General features: G+C 37.5%; 1 protein-coding gene across 1 annotated transcript in view; it reads right to left on the bottom strand.

The window, feature by feature from the left end:
* LOC311604348 (uncharacterized protein) overlaps nt 1-23,200 on the bottom strand; it is a 349,080-nt gene that overhangs the window by 224,704 nt on the left and 101,176 nt on the right. Inside the window, exons 6-7 of the mRNA XM_084794122.1 lie at nt 2,826-2,862; nt 2,074-2,219 (exon numbers count right to left, since the gene is read on the bottom strand). The gene's annotated coding sequence lies outside the window, so the exon portion shown is untranslated. The remainder of the gene's footprint in view (nt 1-2,073; nt 2,220-2,825; nt 2,863-23,200) is intronic.

Here is a 23,200-nt window from a genome sequence, read left to right on the forward strand (position 1 = left end):
TTTTCATAAAATCTTAGAATAGCTTTAAGAAGGTTTTAAATGAAATACACATTTGCCGGCTACTGTAATAATCAGGAAATATGAGTAAACAGTATTGGTTCGCTCTGATGGGATGTGTCTATGTGTGTTGAGTGTACATCCATGTTTGTATACCATTAGACAATAAACACTGAGCATCTAATTAGGGTCAGGGAGTGTGTAGGCATAAGGTTGTTGTGTAACTCAAGTGCTAATTTCTGTATGCCCCATATCAGGTTGCCAGCTTTGTTCTGAGACTCTCATGTCTCAATGTTGTATAAACTCTGCTCCTCAGTTGTTGCCTGATAGGTCAATAAAGTGTCTTACAGCCAGTCACTGAGCAGGGGAGAGAATAGGGCTGGACTTCGTGGCTGCCAGGGGAGGAGGAGTTGGAAAAGGAAGTAGAGGATTCAACAGGTGATTCAGCCATGGGAAGAGGTTCAGGAGAGATGAAGAAGATTCACCTGGAGCAAATAAAGAACAAAAAAGCAAGTACTGTGGCAAAGATGGAGTCAGGATAATATAGAAGGTTAAGAACAGGCTGAAACTGCTCAAGATTGTGTTGGAAAGCCATATAAACATATATAAGAGTCTTAATTATTTGTGTGCTAGCCAGGTTAAGAGAGAAAGTAAGAGAAACAAACATAGTTATATAAAAATAACAGTAACAGTAGTGAATTAGGATCTATGCACCAATTTACTAGACAGGGTCTATTCCGTTCCAAATCGTGAAACTCATGAGTCTCAAACAGAAACATCAACTATCCCCAGTGTCTACACTTACTGTTGGAACATAGCTCTAGAGTCCTGAGAGGTTGGAGTTACTGTTAGTAAGTCAGAAAATAAAACTATTATCTTTGTTCTTCCTTTGCCATGGATCTATATCTGAATGACGTTGAATGTATCTCAGTTGTGAGGCAAGAAAACTCTGATTATTTGTAGTTTTGGATGATATTCAACTGTAGATATGGATGAACAGTAATGAATTTATCAGACTGAAGAATTTGAGGGAGGAGAGAGAGAGAGCTATTACTCTTTTTATATGTTCATCAAGCTCTCGATTTTTTACTACAAATAAATATACAATTTCATATATATATATATAATTGTTGATTTTCTTGAAGAAAACAGTCTAAGTTTTTTGGTGAAAATTAAATATTTGGCTTTGCTTTTGGTGTTCCATGGTTTTGTGGGCCAAATAAAATGTCAAGTATAGCACCTGATATTTCAAAGTTATTATGATTGTTTCTAAAACTTAATACCACATAGATTCAGTTTTCTTAATCAGGGCTATTATCTACAAAACCTATAGTAGAGCTTAAAGAGTGAAAAACATGCATAATACTTTGTGACTGCTTTCACTGTGGAAGATGTCATTGAAGGAAGCCAAATCTCTGTTCTCTAGCTGTGATACCACATAGTCACTTCAGAATAAAGCATTTCTTATTTCTTTTGGAAGAAACAGTGTGCTACCCTTCAACTATGATGTAAAATCCTCCTCCAAACATTTACTATCTGAATTAGGTTGTTATCTCTTTGGCTATTGACATGTCTTCAGGATGAATTTTTACTTTCTTGGTTGTTCATTCATCAATAATTCTGCATTATATACTGGACATTTTACTGTCATAAAGTGGAAATTCTGGATCTTTTTATACTTATTCAATGTATCTTATAATTTTTGTCAATTTGTTTTCTTAAGGCAGAAAATCAATCTGACCAGATTCCACTGGCCATCTCAGTCAGGATCCTAGGGAAGCTTCAATCTCAGGTCAGGTCTTCCTCCTCTCCAAACGCCTCCTGACCTGAGATGTTTTCAGTTAGCCCATGAACGTATGATTGAGGGTTCATCCAAATACTAGAAAGGTTTTAAACACAGAATCTGAGTCCATCCTCTAGAATTTTCTTTGGTCTTTCACTTCTAAACAGAAGTTGTTAACCCAAACATACTTATTAATCACCTGGGAAATTTTGGGCTTTGTAAAGTTTATCTAATTTTGGAAAACAGCGATTTCCTCTGATAGACTAAAATTAGAAGAAAAATGCAAATTTCACCTTTAATGCTGTTTTCTTTTCTTCACATTTCTTCTCTTTTGTAGACTCTGCCTGGCTTCAAGAACTGTCCCAACTCTTTACGTGTACAGCTGTTATTTTGCTTTATTAGAGTTTCGTGTCAAGTTTTCAGTGTTTATAATTGTTATCTGCAAGTAGACAACATAACAGTATAACCAAAGAAATCCTTAAATGAATGCTCTAGCACCACACTCTTTCTGTTATTTGACTTCAAACATCATCAGTTTGGAACTATGGATATTGTTCAGTAGAACTATGGATATTGCTGTTCATGTGCAAAACTCTCAGTTTTGTCCCAAACATGAGCAGATATATAGATTAGATAGATGATAGGTAGATAGATAGATGGATAGATAGATGACAAAGGGATAGATATTTGAATGATAATAGATAGGAGTCAATCAATGATTTTGTGTGTTTGTGTGTATGAGAGACAAACAGAGACAGAGAGACAGAGACAGAAACAGAGAAATAAGTAGATAGATCATAGATACGTTGATAGATGATAAACAGACATAATTGACTGATAGATTGGTAGTAGATAAATATATGGATGGTCACATAGATTAGAATAGGCAGTAGATATATAGATGATAGGTAGGTAGATAGATAGATAGATAGATAGATAGATAGATATATGATTTTATTGATAGGAAGATGAGCAGTATATGAAGCCTCTAAAATCTTTGAAAGAAATAACAACTTTGATATGTGACTCATAATGAAATACTTGCCTAGGATATTTTTCCAGGACTTAATAGTCGCATGGGCCTTGAGGTTTCCGATGCATGACAAAAACAAGAAGAAAAGGCTTGACATCAATTTTTACATGGTATGCATTTCCTTTGTCACTTGAGGCATGGGGTCACATTGTTTCTGCATAGAGCATACATGTACATATACTTGGAGATATTTGTGTGTATTTGTACATAATAAGGAGTCTAGGTCTATAGTGTCACTGTTTGGTACGGGTCTGGTTCCTCAAGCACAGAACAGCTAGTGCTGACAGAGACATCTTTATCTGGATGGTAACAAATATCCTTAGTTGGAGTCAGCCTTTATGGTGACTCAGCATGACACTGCCATAAGGTATGACAGCAGACATCATTCTGCTTGAATTCTTACTTAAGAAGCCCTGAATATGGCTTCCTTTTCTCAGAGTCAACTAGTTAGCTTAAAGGAATCCACCTGGCCCAGGCCATGCCTGTCAAATCCAGTATATTAGAGTATTGCCAACTCCCGAGCTCTCATAGAAGCACCATTCTGCCCACTTTAAATATCTGAGTCCTAGGAAACAGCCCTGGTTGCTCTTGCCTTTTGCCTTGTCCTCCTACATTACCTCATCCTCTCCCAGAGCTCTAATTACCATCTCTATGCTAATGACTACCAAATTTATACCAGCAACCCACTTCTCTCCTCCGAGTTCCAAACTGGAACTTCCAACAGCCTAATTTACATCTACTTTGAATGTCTCACTGGTATCTCAAATTCAACATGTCAAAAAAGCAAGCTCTTAATTTTTGTCTTCCTCTCACACAGCTCATTTCCCCCAACTTTTTCAATCCATTTGTTCAATACAGACTTTAAACCCATCTTCTTATTATTTAAAAACATCTTTGAAACCTTTAGGGAAGAAAAGAGTTATAATCCATTGGAAAACTAGTTAAAAAAAATAAACAGTTCATTACACAAAAACATTAAAAAGTGTGGGATTTTATTTATAGTAATTCAAATATATCTATTATACTATTTGTCAAGCTAACAAAGGAAATATCAAAATAATTTACTAAATATACAAGAAGTAAAAATAGGCACTGTATATTCTAAGAAAGGTTTGTTACAGAGCTTCCAGAATTAAAGAGCTGAACCAAAAATCCTATCCTGTGGAGCATTTATATGCTCAAGAATTAAAAAATAATAATAATTAGAAACAATTTAAGAACCTGGCATAGTGATTTAGCAACAACAACAGCAGCAAGGAAAATCAGAATACAAACCACAAATTACTGTGTTTTTGTCTAGAAAAAAAACAAGTTATAAAAAAACAAGAAAAATTTTAAGTGGAGATGAGAGAATTTAAGGGCATTTGTGTTATGACAGAAGGGAGTGTCCATTTGCACTAAGTTTCTAGCTCATCCATGAGATGACTGCAATGCCAGTTGTATCTCCCAGTACTCTCTCTCCTTCATTTATCTCCCACCCGGTTTAAAACCGTCTCCCAGTTACATTTTCAGATAATTAAAAGTTCGGTTTATTTAAAATATCCAAAGTCTCTCTCAAAAATTCCTATAAAGTATCCAAGGTTTCATGACTGTAGATTCTTATAAAATAAAATAAGTTGATTAAATGTTTTGTTATTCTAAGAGGGAAGAATCAGGTCATGGTCATAATAAAGTCAAGCTAAATAAAAGCACAATGGTATTAAACTCTCAGTGTTAGACCTTTGGGATTCACACACCATCTTCTGGGCTCCAAAGAGACTGGACCACTTTTCCAGCTTGGCTTTTGCATGCAGCACACATAACTTCTGTCCTAGACTCTGGGTGGGTCTAATCCATGCCTGCGGCTATCTTTGGTTATCTTCTGATGGTACCAGCATCTCTAACATGATGGAATTCCAAGTGCAATTGGGTTGTATGTTCACTAATATCCCCATCTTGACCTCTTTTCTGGGACTCTGGCCCTGACATGTGGTCCCAAGTCTCAACTTTTCCCCATGACCCCTTCAATCCTGGGTCTTGTACTACAATTGAAAATCTATCTTCATCAATGGCCTCTCCTGGCTTTCATTGACTCTAGCACCCGCTGCTTTTTCTGACTCCTTTAGGATTTCAAAGCCAGTAGCCTCAGGGAGACAGTTGCTAGAAGAGCCTTTGCCCTCTCTCTGTCCATAGCTTCCTGTGTTGATTCTGAGGAAACACTTTGCAGAATATTTCACCTCAGTGGCACTGGTCTCTTTCTAATTGTATCTAATTCTTCCATGTCCAGCTACTCAGCTCAATTAGCCCAGTATCTTTAGTTAAAATATTGAGCAGGGTCTTTAGTAACTCTCAAATTTCTCCCTGGAATGTCACAAGTCCATCCACCATCTGCAATGTACTCAAAAATTTTATCTTCCAAGTTGACAGAAAAAAAAAGCCTACTGATTTCAGAGCACATAATGCTTTTCCAGCCCAAGTTTCAATGCCACCACAATCTTCCCAAAAGTACATGATCAGGTCTATTACAGCAATACCCACAGTCTTGCTGTCAACTTCTGTCTTAGGGTTTCTACAACTGTCTAAAAGTAAATTACCAAAAGGAACTTGAGTGAGTGTGAAGGGCTTATTTCACTCTACAGCTTGTGGTTTACCATCCAGGGAAGTCAGGCAGTAACACGCGGCAGGAACCTGGAGCCGGGACCTGATGCAGAGGCCATAGAAGTATGCTGCATACTAGCTTACCGCTTATGGCTTACTCAGCTTGATGTCTTAAACAGTCCAGGACCATCTTGACCATAATGATCTGGACCCTCCCACATAGGTCATCAATGGAAAAACAGCCATACAGGTTTGCCCATAGGCAAATCTGTTGAAAGCATTTTCTCAATTGAGATTTTTCTCTTCCGAAATTACTCCAGCTTGGGTCAACTTGACATAAAACTAGGCAGCACACAGGCTGGATTACAAGTGCCTAGCCACTGTGCTGAGGCCCTGGAGTCATATATACATAAATAACAAACATGGATTCGGGTGTGTGTGTGTGTGTGTGTGTGTATGTGTGTGTGTGTAACAGAAATAATCAAAGAAAAAGAGAAAATCAATTTGAGATGGAGAGAGGAGGCCACATTGTAGGAGTTGGACATTTAAAGGGTTGAGTGAAGGAAATTAAAGGAGTGAGGTGATGTGAAATTTTTAATTTAAAAATACAGTGAAATATAATTCTGTTGCTTCTTTAGAATGCAATCTCACATATCTTCTGTGGTACTCAAGCACAGTATTTTCCCAAATAGTATGGAAACATATGCCCATGGAGACTTATACACATATGTTAACAGCAACATTGTGAGAAACAGACAAATTTGGAATTTGTTCAAATGTCCATCAACTGGTTAATTTCTGCAGCTGAGAATACTACTTTGTATCTGAAGGCTTTGGGGATATATCAAGGAAAATAATGTTTTTGTTAAGGCTTTAGGCCATAATGCCTGGTTCTGGGTCCAAATACTGGCCTGTATTGTGAAAAATGACCCTGTAGTGTTTGTGTGTGTGTGTGTGTGTGTGTGTGTGTGTGTGAGAGAGAGAGAAGAGAGAGAGAGAGAGAGAGAGAGAGAGAGAGAGAGAGAGAGAGGGAGAGGGAGAGAGAGAGAGATTAGTAATTTGATCATACATAGTGATTGAGAAATTCTCAATTGGGTTTTACTCACCTACAACAGTTTTACAAATTGCATTGAAACGTGAGTCAGGAAATCCAAATGCTGACTCAGTTACCAGAATTGGAGTACTAGAGCCGTTTTTGAGGATGAGCCCTTCTCCTTTTGCTAGGAGTGATACCTCATGTAAGCATACAGCTTCCCAGAGCTCCCACAGCAGTGTGACCACATGACCCTCCACACAGCCGTTCTCAGCCTCCCTAATGCTACACCCCTTTATAACAGTTCCTCATGGTATAGTGACCCTCACCCAACCATAAAATTATCTCCACTGTTACTTCATAACTGTATTTTCTATGATAATGAATTGCAATGTAAACATTTGATAGGCAGGATATCTGATATGAAAGGATCATGGATACTCGAGGCAGTCATGACCTACAGGTTGAAAAACCAATCCTCCAACGGTAGTGTTGGTGCCTGGATAGTCGATATGAAAGAGCAGTTCTTTGTAATCTGAGGCTATCCTGAGAGTTAGGTGAGGGGACCTCTGTTTGCAGTGGGGACTTCAAAAGAAGAGATGATTCAGAAAGACACATGAGAGGCAGTGCCACTAAGTGGTACGGCAGCAAAAGTAAGCATCGATGACCTCCTTTGGATGTCATCACTAGAATAATGTCCTTCCTTAATCCAGTAGATGTGGGTGTCACAGAGATTATGCAAGTCACAAAACACATAAATGGATAAACAAGGGCCTGAGAAGTACCAGTTCAATTTGAAGAAAATTCTTTTTGCTTGGACAAGTTTATGGACTAAGCCAAACAGACCAGTGACTTTACTTATTTATTTATTTATTTTTATTTAAGTAATTTATTCAAATTACATCTAATTTGTTATCCCCTCACTTGTATCTTCCCATTCTCCCTCCCTCCCTCTTTCATTCTATTCCTCTCCCCTAGATCTGTGAAGAAGGGGACCTTGTCCCCACTATAAGATCACAGCTTATCAGGTCTCTTCCTTATAGCCTGTTTACTTGTCGTCTGAGTGTCACTAGGTTTCTGCACCAATGGGAAGTGGTCAAATATGGGTCACCAGAGTTCATGTCCCTGTCAGTCCCTGCTCTCCACACAATTGTGGAAAATGTGCTGTCCATTGGCTAGATCTGAATAGGGGTTCTAGGTTTACTACATGCATTGTCCTTGGTTGGTATGGTAGTTTGAGCAGACCCACCTGGGTCCATATCCACTACCTTAATGGCCTCCTTGTAGGTTTCTAGGACACTCTGGATCCTTCTATTTCCCCATTCTTCCTTCTATGTCTCACCTAGCATCCCAATAGGAAGTCTCAGTATCTATCTCAATCTCTGGCTAAGTGAAAACTTTCATGGGACATCACTGTTGGGCTAGTGTCCAACTATAAGTGAGTATGTGCCATGTGTATCTTTCTGTAGACCGGTGACTTTAAATACCTTCTCGATGCTCTCCTTGCTTTCACTCTCACATCCTTTGGGGCTCCTGCCTCCTGACCCTATTCAACAGATTATCAAAGAATTCTAAAAATATACCTCAGAAAGGTCTTTCATATTCACAAACTAAATAATACCTGTAATGATCCAGCCCATGTTATTATGTATTACTTTATTTAGTGATATTGTCTTTATAGAAATGTTTTGATTTTCTCTTGTCTGAATGTGATAGATGGAGATTAGCTAAATTCCATTGCTTTTTCTCTTCCTGTAGGCAGGATATCTGGGTTAAGGTCTTGCACTATGTCATCAAGGTCTAAACGCCAATGCCCTCATCTCTAAACGGAGACAAATGATATCAGCTCTGTCTGCCTCCTAGTGAGGTTATGAATATCAAATGCTTCAGAAAGAATTTTAAGTACTGCAAAATCCATTTATAATCACAAGATGTGCTTAGATGCATCATAGAATAGAGTAAACATACCACAGGAGGTAAAAAAGGGCATTTAAAAATGTAATCAGTAACATCAATTATATATATATATATGTATATATGTATGTATACACACACACACACACACACACACACACACACACACCTGCTGACCTGTATTGAAGCACTTCCCAGTGTGTTGAAAACAAAGATATGTAAAAGATACAGTGCTATACTTTAGACACTCAATGTCTAGCCCAGGAGAATGATGTGCAAAGTGATCCAAGGTCATCACTGGCATTCCAGGCACGCTGAACTTGTCATACTAGGATGCTGAAGATGCAGAAGAGCCCATGAACTCTGCCTGAGAGAAATACTTCACTACCAAGGGAATTATGTGTGTGTTTCAGATTATTCATTTCATCAGTGGTGTGACTTAGGATCAGAGGATAGGAGCAAAAGCTCTAGATTTAGATCCTAATCTGGTCTCAGACAGCCAGATCACCCTTCTTTGCATTAATATTTGTAAAAAGAGTATTTCCCTAAGCTGGTACCATTGCTCCACTGTTGCATAGGTTCTATACTAGTAATAGTCTCCAATTACAGCCCTCTGAGTAGATCAGAGTAATAAATCCCATTGCACCACTTTATGCTTTCAGAAAAATGTTTGGCATCAAGTATGGCTGTATGGATCACAGAATAAAGAACTTGGAATTACTGGGATGCAACTCATATGTATTAGCCACTGAAATTTTTTTTCAGCAGAGCTTCATAACTACACAAAGCTCCAATCCAATCTATATGAATATTATGGGGAAACAGAATCAAGGTTGGGATCTCTAAAGCACCCTAGATGACAGAGTAAAATGTCAGCAGACTTCTTATGTTAGCTACATTTACTGTGCTGATTAAAGTGTTTTGCTAGTATCTTCTTCTCCCACACTTAGATAAAAAGAGAAAACAACCCTTTTGATATATTATTTCTCAATGCAAATGCTAATATTTCCACTACATTATGAGAAATCTTAACAAAGAATGGTGATGTGAGCATTAATATTTGATAGAGAGCTTTAATTTTATCTTGCAGGCAATGAGAACGTTGACAGAAAAAAATGACAGTTAAATTAATTTTCGCAAATGATGATTTTGACATATTCAGGTCAACAGATAGAATAAGGATGAAGTTATAGTTGACGAAAAGAATGGAGGAACATTTAGTAATAACTACAAACATAGATATAACATGGCCCAGTGTCAGTGCTGGTGGTAGAAGTGGTAAGAGAGTATGAAAATATTGCAAAGAAAAATATTTTTTGTGAGCATTAGCAGAATGAAACAGGTCTCCTGTGAAGAAGCAATATGGTGATCACATAAGGATTCTGCTTGTGGCGTTTATGGGCGAAGCGAGTCATCTGGTAGGGTAGACAAGACTCTTGGGTGTGCTTGTTTACCAGGAACTGTGGAAGATCCAGGTAGGCCTGAAATTCATTCTTGAAAATATCTTTGTGTGTGTGTGTGTGTGTGTGTGTGTGTGTGTGAGAGAGAGAGAGAGAGAGAGAGAGAGAGAGAGAGAGAGAGAGAGAGAGAGAGAGAGAGAGAGAGAGAGCTAAACAAATAAAGCTTTATTCAATATTAACTGTTTTCTGGACTGCAATGTATAACTCAAAGATAGATTAATGTAAGAAAAGCAAGGTCATGTCTGTCCTTTGGAGTTTACATTTGGTGGTGAGAGGCTCATCTGTGTCTGTTTGTACAGCCAATGAGGAGCTAAGCATAGAACACTCGCAGGTGAACGTGAAACACCTTGCCCTGAGGGACTAGAGCCGAAGTGGGGATAAAGGAAACCAACCAGCCTTGCTAAGTCAGGCTTCATGAATTTTAATATACTCATACCTCCTTTAAAAGCAGAGGGAGGGACTTACATTTGAGCTTACATTTTCTTCAGGTTTTGTGCATGTTTAATCTTGCCTTTATTCTTGAGGGTTAGGGTGTGTTGGCTATGTCTCTAAAATATGACTCTAAGTGGCTGAGAGGCAGGACTTCAAGCAGTCCCTTTCTATACTTTCATAGTCTGGTGCCTGTGGAAGTGGAATGGCCTCAGAGTCAGGATAGCATAAGGGAACAGCATCATGAGGAGAGATGGGGAGAGTGAGGCAGGATCATGTGTCAGAGCAGCAGATAGTCTCGCTCCACATAGGAAGGTTCATTATCAAGGGTCAGTTGCTATGTGAAGCTATTAGAGCTTCTTGAACTCCAAGGGGAGAGAGAGAGAGGGAGAGAGAGAGAGAGAGAGAGAGAGAGAGAGAGAGAGAGAGAGAGAGAGAGAGACAGAGAGAGACAGAGAGAGAGATAGAGAGACAGAGAGAGACAGAGACAGAGACAGAGACAGAGACAGAGACAGAGAGAGAGGTTAATATAAGGGCTCTACCTATTCTTGCTTCTCCAATTTTACTTTCTTGGATATATTCTTATTTTAAATAGAAAATATAAAAAGATATAATATGTTCTCAATATAAAGCAAGTAAAGATGATAAAAATCTTGATATCTGTAATTAGTTATTGATTATTGGTGTTATGTAAGTAAAAACATTACCACAGAGTTGCCTCCTAGTATAGATGACAAATGGGTGTTTCACAAACAGAATTGGCTAGAAACATATTCTGCAATATTTAGCAGCCTGGTCTACAGCTTTTTTCCCTGAGGACTACTGATTCTAAATGACAGCTTCTTATTAATATTACATGGAGACAAATTCTAATGGTGCAAATTCATTGGCTACAGCATAGAATGCAGTGATGAAGTCAAGTTTTCAAATATTTGAAATTTTATTTGGTAAGGCATTATACTGAGATAGCCCAGACCCAAGAAAATAAATAGCACATGTTATCTCTTGCTTGTGGACTCTAGTTATAAATTTCTAAATTTGAGTATATACCCTGAATTATCCCAGAAGACAGCAAAGAAGAGAGAGGTGATAAGAGAAGGGGAGGAGAGGAGCTCTGGAGAGAGAGAGAGAGTAAAACACAGGGGCTGTAAAGGGGATAATGTGGGGAATGATTGGGGCATTTTAACTGGGAAAGGGAGAAAAAGTAATAACATTAAGGATATTACACACACACACACACACACACACACACACACACACACACGTACATATGTTTTAAATAGAGGTATGCTACATGAGATGATGGTAATTTCCCCCAAAAAAAAACCATGTACTGTCTCACAAAATCCAAGTCCAAGAGTGGAAATCTTCCCCTCAAGTTGTTTGTCAGAGAAATACAATATGTATGCATTAGTTATTTATGTATATTATTGGTTATTAACATATTAGTCACTGATATCAATAACATATATTAGTTATTGATAATGGTCTTGGTTACCTTTGAGAAGCTAAAGGTAAGACTCTATACTTCTGACAAAGGACTTAAATCAAACTGAGCTGAAACTGATCTGGAAGCCTCCTACCTAAGGGCTGGCTCTCATTATACCAGAAGGTGCAATGCACGTAGCCAAGGAGGAGGAACAATTGGCAGTCGTAGCTAGCCACAAAGCTGATGAACCAATGGCTGGGCCAGAAGTATATCCAAAATGGACCAACAGTGGCCCTTTTATCTTCTGGGATCCAACAGCTATATAATTAGACTGATCACGTAATAGGAAGAAATTTGTGTTTCGTGTTGCAAAACTAGCCCATGACCCATGACTAAAGAGGTCACAGACCCTACAGTAGAACCTCCTTCTGCTATTTTCCTAAACCAGCATAGTTTCTAACTATATTCTAAGTAATTATTGTTCAATCCACTGATAGTGCTAGTCTCAACCCTCACCAAAAAAATAAAAATAAATAAATTAAAGCAAAATAAAATGAAACAGCACTTGGCGAAGCAGAGGCTGCCAGCCAGATCTCTGTGTGTTCGGAGGCAGCTTGGTCTACAAAGCAAGTCCTGGATAGCCATGGCTACATAGATAAACCCTATCTCAAAAACAAAAACAAAAACAAAAAAACAAACAAAAACAAAAAAAAACTTTGAAAACAAACCAAAGGAAAAAAAAACCAAAATAAATAAAATGTAAAAAATGAAACAAAAACCAAAAAGAAACAAAATACCAATCCCAAGTTGTCATCCCAGGATAGATATGTGTACCTAAAAGCAACACACTAGATGGAATCACTTAACACATATGTGAAGGCACACGCACACACACACACACATATACATATGTACATACACACATAATGCACTACAGGGGATGGGTCAAGTATAAGAGTAATATGTAAGAATAATATTTTTTTTTAATTTATAAAGTAAAAATATGAATTTGACAGCGGAGAACTGGAAATTGGAGGATCTAAGGGAGAATTCGTGGGAGTGATGTAGATGCAGTGCTAAACTATGAAACTCAATAAATATAAAATCAAATAATACTTCAAGTAGCGTAAGACACTAGAAACTAGATGTGTTTTAGCAGGGCAGTTGAAAACAAACAGGGACGCTAAGATAACATAGACAGGTCTTATTTCAAATAAAAGAGAAAAAAGAATGAAAATAGGAGAAAGCGTAGGAAGAGATGAAGAAGAAGAAAAGGCATGTGGGAGGAATCAAAGGTGTAGAAGATGCAAGAGACGGGCAGAAGAGGCATGAGAACAAAGAAGAGGGGCAATGATGCTGTTACCATGGCTGCCCAAAGGCATAAACTCCACAGAAGAGCAGCCCTGTCAATCACACATTCCTAGAAAGATGCCCTTGTTCTCTGGAGCTGTTTGTACTTACAATGGCTCTGCTCAGAGCTAAGGGGGTTAAGCAGGAAAAAGCTGAAATAACCCATTGCAAGTTAAGTATCTGCAATCAAGTGTTTCTCTATCATAATGGGGTTAAAAGCTTGAGAATTAAGACATAAATATTAGAAAGTGTGTACAGAGAGAAAAAATTCCAGAGAAAGGAAAATTTCAATTTTTCACAACCGAGTTAAGAGAAAAATGAAAACATGTTCAGAGGTCAGTGGAGTGTTGGGTTGACCTTCCAATGGCCTCTGAAAACAGCCTCTCAGAGTGAGGGAGTGCTGGAGGGGATGTGCAGGTGTTTGCCACCAACGACTCTGAACACTGAGAGGTTAAGAATGCACGGAACGATTATGGCGTGTCACTGGGAAGCACACAGATTGTGCAGATGTAGTTTTCACTGGTGACGGGGATGGCTTACCAAAGGAAACTGTTAGAAGTAATGAATTTATTATTACATATTCAAATTCAGTACAGACCGAAAGTCCTATATTGATTTAAAAGCATAACACATTATCTCAATAAGCCCAGGTACACATACGTGTGTACTAAACATGTGTAGAATAAAAATTGTTCAAATCTTTGGCCACGCAGACAGGATAAAACTTTCACAAAACAATGTAATAGGCATGTTTCATTCATCAGTCTTTCCTAGTCACAACCAGCTATGAAAATTTTGGCTGTAAGCAAAAGAAACGGGGGATGACTCTAAGCTCCCACATCTTCATGAAACGTTTGTAATTGTTCATTTGTAATATTTGCTTCCTCAGACAGATTCTGTACATTACCTCTCCCCCTGCACTAGATCACACAGAGGGTACATGGTTCCCTGTGCAAATAGATTTCCACCTTTTATGAGCAATGGTCAGAAGACAGGGCTCAGGAGCAGGAAGAACGTGTCCTGTACCCACTACTACTGAGGTAAGATGGAAGTTCATCCAAGATCTCACTCTGTGGCTACTCTGTGTGTGGAGAAGCATGTCAGATTACGTTGGATCAAGAAGAATTTAATGTTGTATGATTCTTCCTGTCACTTAAAGCATTCTAGTGTTTTTAGGAAACCTTTAACACTGGGAATTCTGATCATTGATACCTTTCTTTTTCCACAAATATTTAATTTCCCAGATGCTGTGAAGATATCAAAGCAATAAGGTTAGCTAGGTTACAGCTGCTCTCGAGCTAAAAATTAGACCTCTTGGGTCTCTTTCCCCCATTGGCTAGGCTTTAATTTAATTTAAAAAAAAATATTTTATTAATTGACTCATATTACATGTCAATTGTTATCCCATCCCTTGTATCCTCCTAATTTTATCCTGAGAAAGAAAAAGGCTGTGAGCACTGAATTCCAATCTCAGTAATGTTGGTAAATATGGCAGTTCTGTTCTTTCTACTCCACTGTCTCAAAGAATACAGATTATGGAAATAACGTATCTTTTGATGTTTAGCTTAGGAGTCTAGGACGCTTGAGCCTTCTAGCAAAAGCAATGTTGGGATACCTTTATACTTAAAAAAAAAAAGATTCTCTCATACAACACATCCTGACCATAGTTTCTCCTCCATCTTCTCTCTTTCCACTTCCACTTCCCCCATGTCCTCTCCTCCTCCATTTCCTCTTCAGAAGAGGTCAGGCCTTCAGGAGACCACAGCCAAACAGGACAAAACAAGATACAGTGAGGGAAGGCAAAGTCCTTCGTACTGAGGCTGGACAATGCAATCAAACAGAAAGGAAAGAGTCCCAAGAGCAGACAAAATAGAAATCCAGCAGGCGCAGAGATCCACAGCCAGACATTAAGAGGAGAGATAATGTAAATAGAAAGTTTCTATAGGAATATCTTTTACGTTTGCAAGTAAAAGGTTATTTTCTTCTCTGAGTGCAAAGTATTCTTTAGTTAGCAAAGCACTGATTTTATGAAAGGTTTTATTTATGATATATGTGGATAGGGAAAACACTTCACAGTGACAAAATTTAGTACCCTATCTTAAATATATTTTTCATGAAATAATGTAAATCATTATTCCGGTTATTCTTTATTATAAACCAAGGAACTCTGGACTTCTTGGGCAAAAAGAAAAGAGTCACTGGATAAACAGATGCTTGAGTGTGAGAGGAAAGCCCAACTGATGTGGATGCAGGTATCAGAAAAGGTGGGGACAAAAGAGTACACAGGAGATAAAGAGGGCCCGGAGCTAGACCTTGAAGATAAGATAACTCTACCTCTGTGTTAAGTGGATTTCTATTTATGGGACATTGTATCAAAGGTAAACGTCTTTGGCCCTCAATTGTAGAGGTTCCAATTTGTGTTTACTTGGTTCTAGCTCTTTTGAGCCAAATGCCAGGCAACACATCTTGGCTTGAGCACACTTCCTTTACCCTATAGTGGTTTAGAGGCAAGGAAATAAAGCAGAAAAAACTGAGATCTCATAATAACTTTCTTATATATTTTCCAATGACCTAGAAACTATTAGTAGTAGGAGAAAATATGGTAATTTATATTGGTTTTCTTTTCCATTTGAAATAGCCATCCTCAAGGATAGTCACTTTAAGTGAGCTTGTGTTAAATTAATTATACTTTGCTTTAAGCAGTTTCTCTTATGTTGGTAGACTCCCTGTGAAATCTAAAATTAGAAAATAATGTGAAGAGATATTTTGCTCTTGGGATATCTGTGTTCCAGACACAAATTCCTTGAGTGGTTTGTTCAATAAAACTCAGGTTAGTTTGTTTGTTTTGACACTGTCTAATATAGCAAAAAGAGTTTATTGTCTATTTCTGTTTCCTATGAGATATGCTGCATTTTACAGTTGCATCAAGCACTCTGATAGCTATAATGGCAAGCACTGGAATATAGAGTAGTGTTCACCACTCAAAAGGCTGTGCACATCTTCCTGTAAGCACTGACTGTCAATCTGCTTTCTAAGTTTTATTGTGGCTCAATATAATTCTTGTTTCTGGAGAATAAAGATTATAGCAGCTGCACACCAGTCCATTTATGTATGACTATAGTCATTCTCTTTCCATGTAGCATTTCTGCTGTGAGATGTTTGTTTTCTTTTAATTTAAGAATGATCATTTATGAAACAAAACTATTCAAATTCTGAATTTTGAATTAAATATTCAACCTACCTTCCAAATGCATAGGTTATTCTAGGATGCCTTCTTTAGGAGGGACTAATTGAAAATGTGACTGACTCTATGCTTTTATTCATGTACATGTCTGAGCAACATACGTGCTCACTTTTATTAGTCAGATGTAATAGTCATCTCACAGGCTTACTAATTAATGAATAAGATCACCCTTTCTAGTACTTTCTGGATTCTGACTGGCTGATTCAACTTAGCTGTTCTGGACCAATCTCCTCTCTGAGCTGACTGATTCAAATTAGCTTTTCCCAGCTTCTCACTGAATTGCTCTGTTTGGCCTCAAACTAACTCTGGTAGTCTGTTCTAATCTTCTGGTTCCTCCCCCACTCTCTGATTCTTTCTGTCTTCACCTCCAACTTGTCTCAGCATCACTGTCCCAGTAAAACTGCTTCCTTTCTCTCTCTCTCTCTCTCTCTCTCTCTCTCTCTCTCTCTCCTGCTTTCTTAAGTTGCCTCTTTCTCCTGTTCTGTTCTCTCATGAGTTGGGCATATCCTATCTCTCACTCATTCAGTCAAACCTTTCTTTGATTCATCACTTTGTGCGGTCCTCAATTGGACTTTCAAACATGGCTGCCTCCCTCTATAAGCTAACCTTACCTACATTATTTCGGAGCAAAGGTGTGTAGTAAAGGTGTCTCTGTATTCCAGCCAGATCATATTGTAATCCAATGGATGTCTTCATTCCAGCTGCATCACACAGCCCTGCAAGGTCTTTGAATGTGATCCCTTACCAGAGCAGGCATGATACTGGGTTAATATTCCTCTGCAACCTGAATAGAAAAGGACTTGCAAAAGAGCAAGAGGCCGAAAGTATTAACAAGTACTAATATGCAAACATTATCTTTTCTTTATCTTTGGTTCTATTTTCCATATACCCTGAAAGTATCATTTGTATAAGTAGCAAAGACGTATACCACACTGGAACCTAATACATTGGATACACAAGCATCTTTCTAGTCAAATGTTTCCATAAGTCACCAACCCTAGTCAGCTGCCAAGTGTCTCCCTTCATCTTTATCACCACTTCAGAACTTGGAAAGACAAGTTTCCTAAAGTTCAGGGCTTGTAAAGAAATTTTCTCAAGTAATGCGTCTGTATGTTTGGGTATTTACGTGTATGTATGCTTGTACATATATATATGTGTGTGTGTATAACTGCTGTACAAAGAAAAAATAAATTGAAAATCTGTGACTAAAATTAAAGTTTTGTTTTTGATGTGTTTAAGATATGTTTGTGCCTTAGGGAATATAAGATTGGTTTCTTTATTTGGAAAATTTTATCTTGTGATTCAATGTTATGGTGTTTTTCCAATTCAGTTTTTTTCCTGTGCAACTGTTTTTAAAATTAGAAAATTATGTTAATATACTTGCAATTTACTGTTGGTTTCACAGCTCTAATGGGTAGTATGCTTCCTATGGATATAATAATTTTAACTCTTCCACTGTCTGGGCTTCAACAATGGCGCAGAATCATTCAGAACAACCTTGCTTATTATTTAATGATTTGTTGGAAATGGATTCTGTAAAGTTCTTTTTGTATTACATTATTTGGCTCTGGAATAAGAAAGAATATCAAATGTATTCAAAGTCCTATGACTCTGTAATTTTCTAGTAGTTGTCAATTTCAAATCAGTACTGCTTACTAGTTAGAGCAACATCACTTTCATTCCAGCTTTTTTTCAGTACTATCCTGTTATCTTTTCACTTTTATTTTATGATTTGAATGTAGGTAAAACAAAAGTATAAAGAGAACACAGAGAGGACAGAAAGGTTCAAGCATGTTACACATGCCTATAATCACAGGATTCTACAAATCTAGGCAGGAGACCTCCTTTCCCAATATGGGCTTCTGGCAAGTATTGCAGCATCAAGTATGAAATCTTTAATGTTGAGCAGGTCAATTATCTAATAAAAAAAAGTAATTGGTGACACCCTGGAAGGCAAATATACATTAGAAAAGCGGAGGGGGAGACCTGGTGGCACTCAGAGGAAGGACAGCAGGATACCAAGAAGAGACTTGATACCCTATGAACATATACAGGGGGAGGTAATCCCCCTCAGGTACAGTCATAGGGGAGGGGAATAAGGGGAAAATGAGAGGGAGGGAAGAATGGGAGGATACAAGGGATGGGATAACCATTGAGATGTAACAAGAATAAATTAATAAAGGAGAAAAAAAAAAAGAAAAGAGGTACTCAACCTGCGAGTCATGACCCATTTGAACAACCCTTTCATAGGGATATTCTTCAACCATCAGAAAACACAGGTATTTATGTTACAATTCATAATAATAGCAAATTTAGAGCTGTGAAGTAGCAACAAAAATAATTTAATGTTTGAAGGTCATGGCCATAGACCTTAGTCTAACCCTCTACCTCCTCCCCACCCATCACATTCTCCCCTTTCCAACAGCATTTACACCACTAGACACCCACTTCGCTCAGTACACTTTTTGATATTTCCTCCAATTATATTTCATAATTAAGTTTCAAGCTAGTTCTTTTTAGTATGTTTCTATATACCCTTCATATGGGTCTTCATTTGTTTTATGTTTCAAATTTCTTTGTTTCCTCCATCCTCTTCCCACTCCCTCATTGAACTTTTCTTTCCCCTCTGTCCTACATTTTTTTGTTTTTGTTTTTGTTTTTTTGCTTACTTACATTCAAACTATAAAATAAAAACAAAAGGGTAAAAGGATGGTACTGACAAATGCTGGAAAGAAAAATGATATTGTTTTATTCAGTACTGGTTTGAAATTGGTAACTACTGGAAAAATGTTCATACCCTTCTTTGAATATCAGCCAAATAAGGGGAAAAGATCAATGGTATTTCAATATGTTTTAAGACACAAAGCCTTAAAAATTCAAATATGAACCTAGAATCAAAATAAGTAGGTGATACATACTTTCTATGAAGTCCCAAGGAAAGGTGAGAAGTCTTATCAAATCATAATTAGTTTCTTCTCACACTACACAGCCAGTAAATGCACAGTATATATTTAAAGCATATCTCAAAATATGCTGAATGTCCATGTTGTGTTTATGATGCTTTTAAGAAAAGAGTTATTAATGACTTTCACACGAACTCTGGTGCCCCATATTTAACCACATCCCCTGGATGGGGAGGCCTGGTGGCACGCAGAAGAAGGATAGCAGGCTACCAAGAAGAGACTTGATACCCTGTGAGCATATACAGGGAGAGGAGGTCCCCCTCAGTCACAGTCCTAGGGGAGGAGAGCAAGGGGAAAACGGGAGGGGGGAGGAATGGGAGGATACAATGGATGGGATAACAACTGAGATGTAATATGAATGAATTAATAAGAAGGAAAAAAAGAAAGAGGTGAGGGAGGGGAAATAATGATGCAATTATATTATATTCCCCCCAAAATTAAAATGAAGCATTTTTAAAATCAAAAAGAAAAGAGAGTTGTTAGTCCTACCTGATTTGACTATTGCACAGAGCTAATAGTTTATGATGTTAACTGTGTCGTTTGTGTTAAATAGTATAATCTGCTTTTATTAGTTTAATAAAGAACAGCTTATCATTTAGAAAAATAATCTCACACATTCTCTTAAGAATGTACTTATTGGAAAAGGGACTTTATAAAAAGCACTGGACTTGGAGGCAAACAATTGGCATTGTGTCCTGGTCTGGGTGAATGTTTGCACTATGCAGCCATTTCCAGGCATTCACTTTTAAACAATGCCTGGTCTTCCACTCAACTCTACACTCCACAAGGGCTTCTATTTTTGTTTCCCTTGATCAGTACCAGGGGAGGAGAATATAATGGGTCCTTCACAGAGACTTTTCTGGATGACATGGAACTCAAGGAGCTGTAATCATGTAATGATTTCAAGACACTTTAAATTCTTGCTGCCCAGTTCACTTCTGTAAACCATCGATGGAGAAAGAGTGCCCGGAGGGCTGAAATGTTGATGGCACATTTCTACTACATTTACCGAAATTCAGCAGAGCATATGTACAAGGCATGTGAAAGAAACTACCATCCTTTGCCAGAGCTCAGCTTAAAATACAAGACAAAAAACACCCCGAATATAAAACAGAATATGTGTACCCCTCTAGTATTTTGATTTTTTTAAACATAGAAATAGCTCAAAGAAAAATGTATATTATTATTTTTTAAAGAGAATATGTTTTGAAATGACAAACAATCCAGTAGAAACTTAGATTTAAAATATCTGCACTTCCACAAACCTGCTTTGTTTAGGGAAAAATTCAACAAGCTAATTGAACCGCCAAAGAAAGATCAGAGACAAACAGCAAGATGCCAAAACAGATTTTACTTAGGAACCTTTTTCATAAGGTGAAAGGAGATCTCAGTTTAGAACTGGCCTCAGTTCTAAACACGACAAAACAAAGTAGAAGGAAATATCATAGGTTAACTTCAGGCAAAGACTTTCTGTCACAGGGAGCTAAGAGGATCCCTTCAGAAGGCAACTTGGTGAGACACAAAAGCAAAGGTCTCTCCCTACACTAACATAGCAGATGCGTGCCAAAACTGGGTGACTGAGGCCCAAGAAGGGCAGACACCAAATAATGTGGAATAACAGTTACAGAGTAGTCTAAAGGGGATAGATCAACAAAGTGTTTTTATTAGAAATCACAGGAAGATTCTGTTTAAGTATATGGCTTGTGCCTGTAATCCCAGCACTTGGGCCAACAGAGGCTGGCGAATCTCTGGGAGTTGGAGGCCAGTCTGGTCTACAAAGCAAGTTCAGGACGGAATAGTCTACACAGAGAAACTCTGTGTCAAAACACCAGAAGGAGGAGGAGGAGGAGGAAGAGGAAGAGGAGGAGGAAGAGAGGAAGAAGAAGAAGAAGAAAAAGAATGAAAGAAAAAAGAAAGAAAGAAAGAGAGAAGGAGGGAGGGAGAGAGTAAGGAAGGAAGGAAGAGAGAAAGAAAAAAGAAAGAAAGAAAGAAAGAAAGAAAGAAAGAAAGAAAGAAAGAAAGAACAAAAGGTGGTGGTGGTGGTGGTACCTTAAAATGGGAAAATCTTTCAAATAATGTGCTTCATTGGTGGGAGGAAAGAGAAGGGAGAAATGATATAGTAGTATTACAAGTAATACAAATTAAAAAATAAAATGCTTCATGAAAATGTTACCTATTCCTTCAAATGTTTATGAAGATTGCACTTGTTAAACATTTTTGAAGTGATAAAAGATTTCCAAAGATATTTTCTAGCTTTTTAAAAAAAATGAGATTAAATAATTTTTAGAAAGAAATAAAAGAAATTCTTTTATTTAGTGAATCATTTAGGAATGAATAGTTCCAGGCTTTTTTTTTTTAAGGACCACACTAATACCAGAGGCAGAAAAGGATATGAAAAGAAAAGAAATCTGGATAGAAGAACGGTCTAAAGAATTAATCCAAGACATTCCTTTTTCCCTTGCTTCTTCCAACAACAACAACAACAACAAAATAACACTTGGGAATCTTTCCCATGAACCAGACTCGAGCAGCCCATGGAATGCAGAAAGACTAGAGACAGAAATTTATGTCTAAATCATTGCAGAGTGTGAATTGTACTGTTCTTAAATATGTGAACTGAAAATTTTACACATGGAGCTAGGAAAGATGGGCTTTGGGGTGTGTGTGCAGGAAATAGAGACAAGGCAACTGCTGGTGCAGACGCCTGAATGGGGTTCTGTACCAACACCAGGAAGTCAACAATGGGCCAGCTCCAGATGATCTTATTCCCCCTCTCAGATTCCATTAGTATGTGCACACACATGTACACTGATCTGCGTTTCTACCCATGAGATTTTAAAATTGTATTTTGTGTAGTACTTAGCATTATGTATAAATGAAAAATATAATAACAAATATTATAAGATTGCAATGTACTGTATCTATACTACAGATCACGTTTTTCATATTCTCACATTCACTGTATCTATTCTGTTAATGTCATGTGCACCTCATATAAATAGATATTATATAACCATGTATATACTATGCTTGTACATAATGTTCTAGATTTACATAATTTATTTAGAGCTGCATAACATCTGTGTGCCATATACAAAGAGCAAACATAATATATAGTACATACACATTTCTTTCCTTTCTACTATTATTTTTACCTGTTGTTATGGAGTGTGATTTTAATTGTTGAAAAATACTCAGATTCTAGAATATATTTTCTAATATACTGCTCCTTCGTGTTAACTTAATGTTTATTTATGATCTAAACATTTTATACCTAATAAAACTATATAACTAAGTAGATCATCAAATTAAAAAATTAAAAAAGGTCAGCAACTCGAAGGTCACAGCATACAGCCTAAGCACAGGATTTCTGACATGGCAGAATTTGGCATGGCTGACCACCATGTATGCAGAGTAAGACAGCACTGTTCGTGACTGCAAACACATTTGGTGGCGTGTGTTCACATTCCTGCACATCAGGAACCACCAGAATATTACTACAACCAGGAACCAGCTCTAATATCCAAAAGCCAGTCACTATAGAACTTCTGCCAGCCAGCTCTCCACTTCCAAGAGTCTACAAAATAGTGCCCAAATCCAGAAAATATATGTTTAAGAATAAACTTGGGAAGGGCATTTCATATTCAAACCTTACAGTTGATTTTTTTTGGTCTAGCAATTATTCTTTCGAAGGTTCTGTCAATCAGTGTGTGTCCTGAAATAAAACTCTTGAAATTTGAGCTTGCTATTTAATAAAAAGTTCTTAATTTGAACAGGTAAACTATATCACATGTAGTACTTTTGCGATAATCACATTTTCATCTTTATAAATACATTAAGAATGCAAAGGTGTGGTGGCATATGCCTTTAACCCAACATTTAAGAGGAAGAGCCAGAAGTATCTCTGTAAGTTTAAATTCAGCCTGGTCTACAAAGTAAGTTCTAGGATGTCCAGGATACATAAAGAGACCCTATATCAAAAACAAAA

The sequence above is a fragment of the Acomys minous genome (genome assembly GCF_964271855.1).
Source record: "Acomys minous genome assembly, chromosome: 9".
Taxonomy (NCBI): domain Eukaryota; kingdom Metazoa; phylum Chordata; class Mammalia; order Rodentia; family Muridae; genus Acomys; species Acomys minous.